We start from the raw sequence: 15,489 nt of genomic DNA on the forward strand, positions 1-15,489 counted from the left end.
CAAAAACAACACCCATATATATGCTGTCTACAAGAGACCCACTTTAGACCTAGGGACACATACAGACTGAAAGTGAGGGGATGGAAAAAGATATTCCATGCAAATGGAAATCAAAAGAAAGCTGGAGTAGTTATACTCATATCAGATAAAATCGACTTTAAAATAAAGAATGTTACAACAGACAAGGAAGGACACTACATAATGATCAAGGGATCAACCCAAGAAGAAGATATAACAATTATAAATATATATGCACCCAACATAGGAGCACCTCAATACATAAGGCAACTGCTAACAGCTATAAAAGAGGAAATCGACAGTAACACAATAATAGTGGGGGACTTTAACACCTCACTTACACCAATGGACAGATCATCCAAAATGAAAATAAATAAGGAAACAGAAGCTTTAAATGACACAATAGACCAGATAGATTTAATTGATATATATAGGACATTCCATCCAAAAACAGCAGATTACACTTTCTTCTCAAGTGCGCACGGAACATTCTCCAGGATAGATCATATCTTGGATCACAAATCAAGCCTCAACAAATTTAAGAAAACTGAAACCATATCAAGCACCTTTTCTGACCACAACGCTATGAGATTAGAAATCAATTACAGGGAAAAAAACGAAAGAAACACAAACACATGGAGGCTAAACAATATGTTACTAAATAACCAAGAGATCACTGAAGAAATCAAAGAGGAAATCAAAAAATTCCTAGAGACAAATGACAATGAAAACACGATGATCCAAAATCTATGGGATGCAGCAAAAGAAGTTCTAAGACGGAAGTTTATAGCTATACAAGCCTACCTAAAGAAACAAGAGAAATCTCAGGTAAATAATCTAACCTTACACCTCAAGGAACTAGAGAAAGAAGAACAAACAAAACCCAAAGTTAGCAGAAGGAAAGAAATCATAAAGATCAGAGCAGAAATAAAAGAAATAGAAACAAAGAAAACAATAGCAAAGATCAATAAAACTAAAAGTTGGTTCTTTGAGAAGATAAACAAAATTGATAAGCCATTAGCCAGACTCCTCAAGAAAAAAGGGACAGGACTCAAATTAATAAAATTAGAAATGAAAAAGGAGAAGTTACAACAGACACCACGGAAATACAAAGCATCCTAAGAGATCACTACGAGCAACTCTACACCAATAAAATGGACAATTTGGAAGAAATGGACAAATTCTTAGAAATGCACAACCTTCCAAGACGGAAGCAGGAAGAAATAGAAAATATGAACTGAACAATCACAAGTAATGAAATTGAAATTGTGATTAAAAATCTTCCAACAAACAAAAGTCCAGGACCAGATGGCTTCACAGGTGAATTCTATCAAACATTTAGAGAATAGCTAACACCCATCCTTCTCAAACTCTTCCAAAAAATTGCAGAGGAAGGAACACTCCCAAACTCATTCTATGAGGCCTCCATCACCCTGATACCAAAACCAGACAAAGATAATACAAAAAAAGAAAATTACAGACCAATATCACTGACGACTATAGATGCAAAAAATCCTCAACAAAACACTAGCAAACAGAATCCAACAACACATTAAAAGGATCATACACCACGATCAAGTGGGATTTATCCCAGGGATGCAAGGATCCTTCAATATACGCAAATCAATCAATGTGATACACCATATTAACAAACTGAAGAATAAAAACCATACGATCATCTCAATAGATGCAGAAAAAGCTTTTGACAAAATTCAACACCCATTTATGATAAAAACTCTCCAGAAAGTGGGCATAGAGGGAACCTACCTCAACATAATAAAGACCATATATGACAAACCCACAGCAAACATCATTCTCAATGGTGAAAAACTGAAAGCACGTCCTGTAAGATCAGGAATGAGACAAGGATGTCCACTCTCACCACTATTATTCAACATAGTTTTGGAAGTCCTAGCCACGGCAATCAGAAAAGAAAAAGAAATAAAAGGAATACAAATTAGAAAAGAAGAAGTAAAACTGTCACTGTTTGCAGATGACATGATACTATACATAGAGAATCCTAAAAATGTCACCAGAAAACTACTAGAGCTAATCAATGAATTTGGTAAAGTTGCAGGATACAAAATTAATGCACAGAAATCTCTTGCATTCCTATATACTAATGATGAAAAATCTGAAAGAGAAATTATGGAAACACTCCCATTTACCATAGCAACAAAAAGAATAAAATATCTAGGAATAAACCTATCCAGGGAGACAAAAGACCTGTATGCAGAAAACTATAAGACACTGATGAAAGAAATTAAAGATGATACCAACAGATGGAGAGATATACCATGTTCTTGGATTGGAAGAATCAATATTGTGAAAATGACTATACTACCCAAAGCAATCTACAGATTCAATGCAATCCCTATCAAATTACCAATGGCATTTCTTATGGAACTAGAACAAATCATCTTAAAATCTGTATGGAGACACAAAAGACCCCGAATAGCCAAAGCAGTCTTGAGGGAAAAAAACGGAGCTGAAGGAATCAGACTCCCTGACTTCAGACTATACTACAAAGCTACAGTAATCAAGACAATATGGTACTGGCACAAAAACAGAAACATAGATCAATGGAACAAGATAGAAAGCCCAGAGATAAACCCACACACCTATGGTCAACTAATCTATGACAAAGGAGGCAAAGATATACAATGGAGAAAAGGCAGTCTCTTCCATAAGTGGTGCTGGGAAAACTGGACAGCTACATGTAAAAGAATGAAATTAGAATATTCCCTAACACCATACACAAAAATAAACTCAAAATGAATTCAAGACCTAAATTTAAGACCAGACACTATAAAACTCTTAGAGGAAAACATAGGAAGAACACTCTTTGACATAAATCACAGCAAGATCTTTTTTGATCCACCTCCTAGAGTAATGGAAATAAAAACAAAAATAAACAAATGGCACCTAATGAAACTTCAAAGCTTTTGCACAGCAAAGGAAACCATAAACAAGATGAAAAGACAACCCTTAGAATGGGAGAAAATATTTGCTAACGAATCAACGGACAAAGGATTAAACTCCAAAATATATAAACAGCTCATTCAGCTCAATATTAAAGAAACAAACAACCCAATCCAAAAATGGGCAGAAGACCTAAATAGACATTTCTCCAAAGAAGACATACAGATGGCCGAGAAGCACATGAAAAGATGCTCAACATCACTAATTATTAGAGAAATGCAAATCAAAACTACAATGAGGTATCACCTCACACCAGTTAGAATGGGCATCATCAGAAAATCTACAAACAACAAATGCTGGAGAGGGTGTGGAGAAAAGGGAACCCTCTTGCACTGCTGGGGCGAATGTAAATTGATACAGCCACTATGGAGAACAATATGGAGGTTCCTTAAAAAACTAAAAATAGAATTACCATATGACCCAGCAATCCCACTACTGGGCATATACCCAGAGAAAACCGTAATTCAAAAAGATACATGCACCCCAATGTTCATTGCAGCACTATTTACAATAGCCAGGTCATGGAAGCAACCTAAATGCCCATCTACAGACAAATGGATAAAGAAGTTGTGGTATATATATACAATGGAGTATTACTCAGCCATAAAAAGGAACGAAATTGAGTCATTTGTTGAGACGTGGATGGATCTAGAGACTATCATACAGAGTGAAGTAAGTCAGAAAGAGAAAAACAAATATCGTATATTAACGCATGTATGTGGAACCTAGAAAAATGGTACAGATGAACCGGTTTTCAGGGCAGAAGTTGAGACACAGATGCAGAGAACAAACGTATGGACACCAAGGGGGGAAAACCATGGTGGAGTGGGGATGGTGGTGTGCTGAATTTGGCAACTGGGATTGACATGTATACAGTGATGTGTATAAAACTGATGACTCATAAGAACCTGCAGTACAAACAAACAAACAAACAAAACAAAACAAAAATATTAGAGAGGAGATGACAGGATAGAACCAGTGAACTTGAGGACAGACCAAAAGAATTTAAGCGGTTGAACAGAGAAAAAACATACAGGAATAAAAAAATGAACAGAGCCTTAGGTTCTGGTTGGATAATAACAAAAAAGCCAACATTAATCACTGGAGTCCCAGAAAGAGAGGAGTTAAAAGAGTATCCAAAAAAATAATAGCTGAAAACAAAAATTTTCCAAATTTTATAGAAACAACCTACAGATTCAAGAAGCTGAGTGAAACTAGAAGATAAATCTAAAGAAATCTACGCTAAGACACATGACAATTAAACTTTTAAGAACTAAAGACAAACACAAAATTTTGAATGCAGCCAGGGAGGAACAACACATTACCTATAGGGGAACACCAATTTGAATGACAAATTTCTCATTGGAATCCACAGATGCCAACTGAAAATTGCCTCACATTTTTTCAAGTGCTAAAAGAAAAGCTGTCAACAGTGAATTCTATGCCCAGCAAAATTATCCTTCATGAATAAAGGGGAAATAAAGTCATCCTCAGTCAAAGAAAAGCTAAAAGAATTTGACATTGGCAGACCTACCCTTAAAGACTGCTATAGGATGCTCTTCAAGTAGAAATGAAATGATAAAAGAAGGAATCTTGGAGCATCAGGAAAGAAGGAAGAATGGGTAAAACAGATATATGGTTACATACAATAGAATATTCTCCTCATGACGTTTAGAAGGATATTTGATGATTGAAACAAATATAAGACACTATCTGATACCCATGTACATGGTATTTAAAAACAGGGAAAGTAAAGGGACCTAAATGAAAGTAAGGTTTCCACACTTTACTTGAAGTGGTAAAGTCACATATGCATAATGTAACAGCGACAGCAAGCACTAAGAAAACTATACGAAGAGATACACTCAAAAACACTATAAATAAATCAAGATGAAATTCTAAAAAATGTTTAAGAAACTCACAGGAAGTCAAGAAAAGAGAAACAGAGAAATGATAATCAGAGGAATCAAATAGAAAATGAATAATAAAATGGAAAAAAAAAGTGAATGGGTAAAGAAAAAAAAAAGTGAATGGGTAAACTGTGGTACATCCATACAATGGTATATTTTTCTGCAATAAAAAGACATGAGCTATCAAGTCATGAAAAGACGTAGAGGAAAAAAAAGATACTGCTAAGAAAAAAAACCTGAAAGGGCTACATACTATGATTCCAAATATATGACACTGCAGAAAAGGCAAAACTATGTTGACAGTATAAAAAAAAAAAAATCAGAGGTTCAGGGTAGGAGAATGAATAGGTAGAGCACAGAGGATTTAAGTCAAGGAAACTACACTGTATAATACCGTAATGGTGAGTACACATTATACATTTGTCAAAAACCATAGAACTACAAATACAGAGTGAACCCTAATGTAAGAAATATAATTTAGTTAATAATGTATCAATATTAGTTTATTAATTGTAAGAAATGTACCACACTCATCAAGATGTTAATATGCGAAACTGTGGGGAGAGAGAGTATATGGGAAAGAAACTCTCTGTACTGTATTTTCTGAAAATCTATAACTGTTTTAAAAATTAAAGTTTATTAATAAAAAATTATGTTTCTTCTTATCCTAAATCAAGTTTGATTGAAACAATGCAGCCCTTGAGAGTTATGTAGGATTACCCTCCTGACCCATGATGCCTGGTTTATGAGCAATCATTCTATTTTCCTCTTTTGTATATTTTCTGGAGCTCTGTTACAATATTGTTTAAAAGCCAAGAAATAAATCAAATCTGTATTTGAGAACTAAATCTCTAAATGTAAACTTATTAGCATTTTAGATTTTCTATCCAGCAGGAAATTACTTAATTTATTTTAATTTTTTGGCCTGTAGGATCTCTCTCAAAATCTTTAAAATGGTATTAGACAGGGGCTGAAATTTTCTTTTTTTTTTTTTTTAAATGCCATTTCCTATTAATTTTATAATATTTTATATTCCAAGAACAATTGTATGTGTTAAATGACAGCACCAATATTCTAATACATGCTTAATTTTTTCATTTCCTCTGTCTCTTTGGGCATCCATTGGGGCAGAGCTATCCAATGCCACAGAATGTACCTTTTCCCTTTTGGTGCTATTATTACTGCCCTTATTTGAAGTTTTCTATATCTGTGTAATAATACATGACATTAATATAAGGAGCACATCTTGGAGTCACACATAAAAATAAAGAATTCTCTCTTCAAAAGTATGTTGTTTTACCACAAACACCAAAATTTTTAAAGTGTAAAACATGGAGAAAATCTGCTCTTTGGAGTTTGGAGATTTTGTTTTCTTTTGTATGGGGACAAATTATGCCAAACAACAATGTCAAATCATATTCACTAAACTTATTATGGTTTCTATGAAGTTATATTATTTTAAATAACTATAATACTGCCTTCTGCTTTTAGTTTAAACATCATTTTATAATAAAACTTTATAAAGTATATGGTAGAATTTGAGTTATAAAGGGGGAAATAGTACAAATAGTTCATTGAAATAGTCTATTTTAACCTTGTTTGAACACTTATGTTATCTTCTGTAGAATGAAGCATACAATTTGCTTTTGATTTCCCATTTCCCCAAGATTATTTGAATGTACAGCCTCCATAAACTATTATATCCACCTAGGGAATATGGGAGTTCTTTGTATAATGTACTACATAGCATTGAACTGAAAAATCTAATTAATGTACATGGTAGAGGAATCTACATGCGTTCAATTGTCTGTGTTATTTGCTGACCTGTAGATAACTTTCAGCTTACTATTTTCAAATAAGTAATAAAGTCCACTAATAACAATGGCTTTTCATTAACTAAACGCCCTGTGATTGTCAACTCAACTGTGTGCCTCTCTCCTTAATGGGGACCCAAAATGCTTAGGTAAGTTTAAAATATCATGAAATATTTACTTGGTTGCATTTGCAAATTATACAGTACTCATGTAAATAATTGTGAAGTAGACAAAGCTTCTATGTTTGCTTTTCCTTCCTCCCATTTGATGGTCCTCTGCCCAGGTGCCTTTTGCCTCCATCACCATTTTCTTGGCTTCCTCAGGACTCGTATCATGGCAATTCTATATGGCATCCAGTGTGTTATAAAGTTGGGTATTTTCCCAAGACTCTTTGGCAAGGGCATGAACTGTCAGCAAGCGCCAGTGGCCCCAGGGTGTAGGCTGCTGCAGCCTTAAACAACATAGGTCTAGTTGTGCTAAGCAGGCATGGCTGAAGCAAAGATTATAAAGAAAAGGAAACAGGTTACAGGAAATTATTAGTGTTATGGTTAGATAGGAAACATAAATACACTTCCCCAACTAAGCTACTTCTTATGTTGTCTTGATCTATCTGTCTTTGAGGCCAAGGAATGAACTTTGGAGGAGCTAAATTTGGATTCCTATTGTTTGTCCATAAGCTCAAAGATCACTACACCACATGGTCTCACTTTGTCTCTAAATAGTCTTAGTATATATGAGAAAGTAGACTTCCCAAGGATGCAGCCTTATCAGACTTAAGTGATTCCTTGGAAAGAGGTACTAGAAACAGCCAGTGTACACAGGACTAAAAATGTCTGCTTGTAAGAGGTGGCCAAAGTTTTAGTCTTAGATACAACCCACACTCAGGTCAGTACTGGGGTGCCAGAAACAAAGTTTTTAAGCAATAACTTAAATTATGAGGCTTTTTTTTAACATACTAAATGAGAAACAAAGGAACCTCAAGTAAGACCTGTTTTGGGGTTTCCAGTACTGTACATTTAAAACTTGGCAAGAAGACCACATTTTTTCCAAACACCCTTTTCTCAGAGAGAAGGTAATATTCACAGGTGGGCAATGGCCATAATCCAAATATGGTAGATCCACAGGGCAAAAATTAACTCGTCCCAGTAGGGTTCCAGTTCATTTTCAACGTTCAGGTAAGGACAATTGGCAGCAATTGCTATCCTGGCGAAAACACTGAGATGATATCCTCAGTACTACCGAGTCCCTGCTACGCTCCTTGGCAAAAGATACTGGGTTCTGGAAGCATAAATTGGCCTGAGGTAACTGCTCAGGAAGATGGAAATTTGCTTGTTGTTTTTAACTTAGTGTGACTGAGGCAAGTGCTGTGATAGTCTACGTCTTATTAAGTCTTTGGTCTCCTTAAAAAGTCAAGCATGTCATAAATCATACCAATGTTTTCTTAGGTTCCTCTCCCAAGGCAATAGAAATAGAAAAAAAAATAAACAGATGGGAACTAATCAAACCTTCAAGCTTTTGCACAGCAAAGGAAACCATAAACAAAATGAAAAGACGACCTACAGAATGGGAGAAAATATTGGCAAACAATGAGACCAACAAGGGATTAATTTCCAAAATATACAAACAGCTCACACAACTCAACAACAAAAAAACAAACCAAAAAAAATGGGCAGAAGATCTAAATAGACATTTCTCCAAAGAAGACATACAGATGGCCAACAGGCACATGAAAAGATGCTCAATATCGCTAATTATTAGAGAAATGCAAATCAAAACGACAATGACATACCACCTCACACCAGTCAGAATGGCCATCATTTAAGTCTACAAATAACAAATGCTGGAGAGGGTGTGGAGAAAAGGGAATCCTCCTACACCACTGGTGGAAATGTAAGTTTGTGCAGCCACTGTGGAAAACAGTACTAAGGTCCCTCAAAAAACTAAAAATAGAGTTTCCATATGATCCTGCAATCCCACTCCTGGGCATATATCCAGACAAAACTATAATTCAAAAAGATACATGCACCCCTATGTGCATAGCAGCACTATTCACAACAGCTAAGACATGGAAACAACGTAAATATCCATCGACAGATGAATGAATAAAGAAGCTGTGGTACATACCTACAATAGAATACTATTCAGCCATAAAAAAAATGAAATAATGCCATTTGCAGCAACATGGATGGACCTAGAGATTATCATACTATGTATCAATAAGTCACGAAGAGAAAAACACCATATGATATCACTTATATGTGGAATCTAAAATCTGACACAAGTGAACTTATCCACAGAACAGAAACAGACTCAAAGACATAGAGAACAGACCTGTAGTTGCCAAGGGGGAGGGGTTGGGGGAAGGATGGAGTAGGAGTTTGGAGTTAGCAGATGTAAACTAGTGTATACAGAATGGATAAATGTATATATATGAATCACTTTGCTGTATGGCAGAAATTAACACAACATTGTAAGTCAACTATACTTCAATTAAAAAAAGGTCAAGGGCTTCCCTGGTGGCGCAGTGGTTGAGAGTCTGCCTGCTAATGCAGGGGACATGGGTTTGGGCCCTGGTCTGGGAAGATCCCACATGCCGCGGAGCAACTAGGCCCGTGAGCCACAACTGCTGAGCCTGCGCGTCTGGAGCCTGTGCCCCGCAACGGGAGGGACCGCGATAGTGAGAGGCCCGCGCACCTCGATGAAGAGTGGCCCCCGCTTGCCCTCGCACGAAACGAAGACCCAACACAGCTAACAATAAATAAATAAATAAATAAAGTAGCTATTAATGAAAAAAAAAAAAGGTCAAGCATGTCAAAGTTGGTTTTGAGAATATGGAAGCTACTGGGTCACTGAGCCTACTCCAGACAGACACAGATCCCACTGAGGGTGCTGATGCAGCCCAGCTCTCTATGCATTGAGAACATCTCTAATTGAGACTTGGAGAAAGACAGGAGAGAAGCCTTTGGACTTTTCACTCACAAAGGAGGGAAGAATTTTGGATTTCAATCATTTGTCCACTGTACTTTAACTTGCAAAGGGAATATTTGAATATTAATTTTCCCATAAAATTGATGAGGTAGCCATATTCAAATTTATATTCCAATGTTGCTAACATTTTGTTACTGAACTATGAACATTTTTCTTGAAACATCTTTATGTTATATTTATTGAAGTATAAAGAACTTCTGATGCAACTGGATAAAGTTTTAGGTAAATAAAAGAATGAATTTTCAGTGTTAGTTGCATAGCGATCATGAATTCAGTATCATTATTGTTCCGTTCTGACCATTTTAAGAGTCTTTTGTTCCCAGAAAGATACTCAGATGCAGCGGCTAGGGTCAGGGGAGTGACCACATGAAGGTGACAGCTGGAGACTCAGATTTGGCTTCTCTCTCTGAGGGCTATATCCACACATGACAGACAAGATAATTTTGGCACTGTGGACCTACCATCTCTGGATAGTATGTATAGGTGGGGTATTAGCTCCTCTACAAGAGGAGGGCGCTGGACGAAAAAATGCTGTCTTCTTTCAAAGTTTAACAGAGAACAGGTTTTGGAAAATTTTGAGAGAAAATGACCGTTTCCTTCCACGTGGAAATTGATCAGAAAGCATAATATTCCCAGCCTGTCTCCATGCTCTTTACTCACTCTGCCCAAAGGGAGATGCAGTGACTTTTCTAATTGCAAATGTGATAAGGATATAATGGGCTTGCTGAGCTCTTGTTTTCTCTCAGGAGCTGCTTTTTGCCTGTAGGATGGAGACCTTCTCTGTTTCTACAGCAAGATTTTGACTTAACAGTAAGAGCCTTCTTCTAGTTCTGTTTTGCCATAATTGAATAGGTACATCTGTCTAATTCTAGGTTTCATTTCCCAGGCCCATTTTGGTGGTTACATTAAGCTACATACTCCAACTTCTAGTAGCAATAAAGTTGATGTTTCTGCTTTATATTTTCCTTACTCTTTTTTTTTGGATTTATCATTTTTTTAGATGCCACTGAGGAAAAAACACAGTGTTTGATAACCTCAAAGATCCTAACACTGTGCTCAGTCTAGTATCTGGAAACACATCTCTGAACAGTTGTATTTTAATTGGAGTAATTATGAATTTATTCCCCCAAAACGTATGACTATTGCTAACCAACACTACCACAAATCAGCATAGGAATCATACCTCACATATCATCACCTCTCTGGGCAATGTTTTCCCGATGAATGTCTATTTTAACATTCAAATTTCATAGAATGTACATTTTTCTCAATACAATGTTGATTAGCTGATGTTTACACAAGAGTAGTTTACAACTCTGTCTCCAAAACTCAAACAAGATGATATGCAGGGAAAGTCTTGGATCACAACCCAGATGCGATTAAGAGGACATCATCAGAATTATGTATAGACATTTTAAGGATGCCAAATATTAATATTGGACAGGTATGTCTGAGATATCGCTAGAGCTGAAGGAGGCATCAATGCCTAAGAGGTCACAAAGATGCGAGAATAGACATCCTTGAAAGTGACAGTGATACGATGAAGAGCTACTCTTTCTGAAAGTTTCTTGTTTCTTTATGAAACATAATCACAGAAAAAGGGAAAGTCCATTTTGCAGTTTTTTCATTCTTATTCATTGACCACCTCCACTGAAAGTATGAAAAAGCCATCAAGGGCAGGGAAATCTATAGCATCACCTCCAAAAGTGTTTTAAAAAACTGCTTCCTGCTTTGGTATTTGTTTGATGTTGTTGCTTTTCATCCCAGCCCAACCATATCATCACTTTTTTTTTGTTTTTTCTTTTACAGCAACAGGCAGCCACATAACCTAGACCTGGCCAATGAAATGTAAATGGAAGTCTGTGTGGCAGTGTTTGTGGGAAATCTTTTATTATTATTATTATTATATAAGTTTCAGGTATATAGAATTATAGCTCAATATCTGTAAACACTATAGAGTGACTGACCACCATCATAAGTCTAGTTACCATCCATCACCATACAGTTGACCCTCTTCACCCATATTGTCCATCTTCATGGCCTTCTATCACAAAAAATGACATTTTCAACGATCCAACTTATTTCTTAATTTTCTTCAAGTGTCAATTTTCAACTTTACTTGGTTGAAAACATTCATTATGTGACATTTTCCAGTTGTTTTATTGTATACGTTTGTCTGCTTTTAAAGATAAATTTATTTAATGTCAGGCATTACTTACCATGTTGTAGATACAGTATTTGTGACGCTATAAACTTTACATGTTAATGCACAGAAAGCAATTTTTAAATTATCTAATGAGCATACAATGATGCTCTAAGCATTTCACACCTGTACGTACACATATATCTGTACATATATATGTGTGTGTTACACATATATACGTATATGGTTTTCCCATTTTAAAAAAATGGAACCAGGAATAAGCTCCTATTTAGCACTGTCACCCCAAACATCTGATTTTCAGAAATAGATTGGTGTTAAAATGCTTCACCTTCTAGAAAGCACTTCTCAAATAATACATTAGCACACGCATGCACGCCCACACACACACAGTACTAATTTAAAATAAACTTGCCAGTTGGAGCTTCATGCATAAGTTCTCAATTGCTTTCAGTTCCCAGTATGACTCCTTTGGAATTACAGAATTTAAACAGAAATAATCACTTTTATGATTATTGGTAAAATTGAATTATTGGTGTATGATGCAAACAAACTACAGACTTTAACAATGGTACATTCAGGGAACTATATTCAATATCCTGTGATAAACCATAATGGAAAAGAATATGAAAAATAATGTAAATATATATGTAGAACTGAATCACTTTACTGTAGAGCAGAAATTAACACTGTAAATCAGCTATACTTCAATAGTTCTTTTTTAAAACAGCTAAAGTAAAATAAAAAAAGAGATAAATGATAAACAATGGTTCGTTTTTCATTTAGAGATTCAGATATCAGAACCTTTTTTTTTTAATAGATCTTTATTGGAGTATAATTGCTTCACAATACTGTTAGTTTCTATTGTACACCAAAGTGAATCAACCATATGCATACATATGTCCCCAAATCCCCTCCCTCTTGAGCATCCCTCCCATCCTCCCCATCCCACCCCTCTAGGTGGTCACAAAGCACCGAGCTGATCTCCCTGTGCTATGCTGCTGCTTCCCACTAGCTATTTTACATTCGGGAGTATATATATGTCGATGCTACTCTCACTTCTCCCAGCTTCCCCCTTCCACCCTGTGTCCTCAATTCCATTCTCTATGTCTACATTTTTATTCCTGCCTGGCAACTAGATTCATCAGTACTATTTTTTTTTTTTTTTAGATTCCACCTATATGCGTTAGAATACAGTACTTTTCTTTTTCTGACTTACTTCACTCTGTATGACAGACTCTAGGTCCATCCACCTCACTACAAGTAACTCAATTTTGTTTCTTTTTATGGCTGAGTAATATTCCATTGTATATATGTGCCACAACTTCTCTATCCATTCATCTGTCAATGGACATTCAGGTTGCTTCCATGTCCTGGCTACTGTAAACAGTGCTGCAATGAACATTGTGGTACATGTCTCTTTTTGAATTATGGTTTTCTCGGGGTATATGCCCAATAGTGGGATTGCTGGGTCATATGGTAGTTCTATTTTTAGTTTTGTAAGGAACCCCCATACTGTTTTCCATAGTGGTTGTATCAATTTACATTCCCACCAACAGTGCAAGAGGGTTCCCTTTTCACCACACCCTTTGCAGCATTTATTGTTTCTAGATTTTTTGACGATGGCCATTCTGACCAGCATGAGGTGATACCTGAATTGTAGTTTTGATTGGCATTTCTCTAATAATTAGTGATGCTGAGCTCTTTTCATGTGCCTCTTGGCCATCTGTACATCTTCCGTGGTGAAATGTCTATTTAGGTCTTCTGCCCATTTCTTAATTGGATTGTATTTTTGATATTGAGCTCCATGAGCTGTTTGTATATTTTAGAGATTAATCCTTTGTCTGTTGTTTCATTTGCAAATGTTTTCTCCCATTCTGAGGGTTGCCATTTTGTCTTGTTTATGGTTTCCTTTGCTGTGCAAAAGCTTTGAAGTTTCATTAGGTCCCATTTATTTTTGTTTTTATTTCCATTACTCTAGGAGGTGGATCAAAAAAGATCTTGCTGTGGTTTATGTTAAAGAGTGTTTTTCCTATGTTTTCCTCTATGAGTTTTATAGTGTTTGGTCTTACATTTAGGTCTTTAATCCATTTGGAGTTTATTTTTGTGTGTGGTGTTAGGGAGTGTTCTAATTTCATTCTTTTACATGCAGCTGTCCAGTTTTCCCAGCACCACTTATTAAAAAGGATGTCCTTTCTCCATTGTATGTTCTTGCCTCTCTTGTCATAAATTAGGTGACCATATGTGCATGGGTTTATCTCTGGGCATTCTATCCTGTACCATTGATCTATATTTCTGTCTTTGTGCCAGTACCATACTGTCTTGATTACTGTAGCTTTGTGGTATAGTTTGAAGTTGGGGAGCCTGATTCTTCCAGCTCCGTTTTTCTTTCTCAAGATTGCTTTGGCTATTTGGGGTCTTTTGTGTTTCCATACAAATTGTGAAATTTTTTGTTCTAGTTCTGTGAAAAATGCCATTGGCAATTTGATAGGGATTGCATTGAATCTGTAGATTGCTTTGGGTAGTATAGTCATTTTCACAATATTCATTCTTCCAATCCAAGAACATGTTATATCTCTCCATCTGTTTGTATCATCTTTAATTTCTTTCATCAGTGTCTTATAGTTTTCTGCATACAAGTCTTTTGTCTCCTTAGGTAGCTTTATTCCTAGGTATTTTATTCTTTTTGTTGCAATGGTGAATAGGAGTGTTTCCTTAAATTCTCTTTCTGATTTTTCATTGTTGGTGTATAGGAATGCCAGAGATTTCTGTGCATTAATTTTGTATCCTGCAACATTACCAAGTTCATTGATTAGTTCTAGTAGTTTTCTGATGGCATCTTTAGGATTTTCTATGTATAGTATCATGTCATCTGCAAACAGTGACAGTTTTTTTTCCAATTTATACTAGTTTTATTTCATTTTCTTCTCTGATTGCCGTGGCTAGGACTTCCAAAGCTATGTTGAATAAGAGTGGCGAGAGTGGACTTCCTTGTCTTGTTCCTGATCTTGGTGGAAATGCTTTCAGTTTTTCACCATTGAGTATGATGCTTGCTGTGGGTTTATCCTATATGGCCTATATTATGTTGATGTAGGTTGCCTCTATGCCCATTTTCTGTAGAGTTTTTATCATAAATGGGTGTTGAATTTTGTCAAAAGCTTTTTCTGCATCTATTGAGATGATCATATGCTTTTTATTCCTTAATTTGTATATGTGGTGTATCCCATTGATTGATTTGCATATATAGAAGAATCCTTGCATCCCTTGTGTAAATCCCACTTGATAATGGTGCATGATCCTTTTAGTGTGTTGTTGGATTCTGTTTGCTAGTATTTTTTTAGGATTTTTGCATCTATGTTCATCAGTGATATTGGTCTATAATTTTCATTTTTGTGATATCTTTCTCTGGTTTTGGTATCAGGATGATGGTGGCTTCATAGAATGAATTTGGGAGTGTTTCTCCCTCTGCAACTTTTTGGAAGAGTTTGAGAAGGATCAGTGTTAGCTCTTCTCTAAATGTTTGATAGAATTTGCCTGTGAAGCCTTCTGGTCCTGGACTTTTGTTTCTTGGAAAATTTTTAATTATGGTTTCAATTTCATTACTTGTGATAGGTCT

This window comes from Balaenoptera borealis, assembly GCF_965194805.1.
Source record: "Balaenoptera borealis genome assembly, chromosome: 5".
NCBI classification, from domain to species: domain Eukaryota; kingdom Metazoa; phylum Chordata; class Mammalia; order Artiodactyla; family Balaenopteridae; genus Balaenoptera; species Balaenoptera borealis.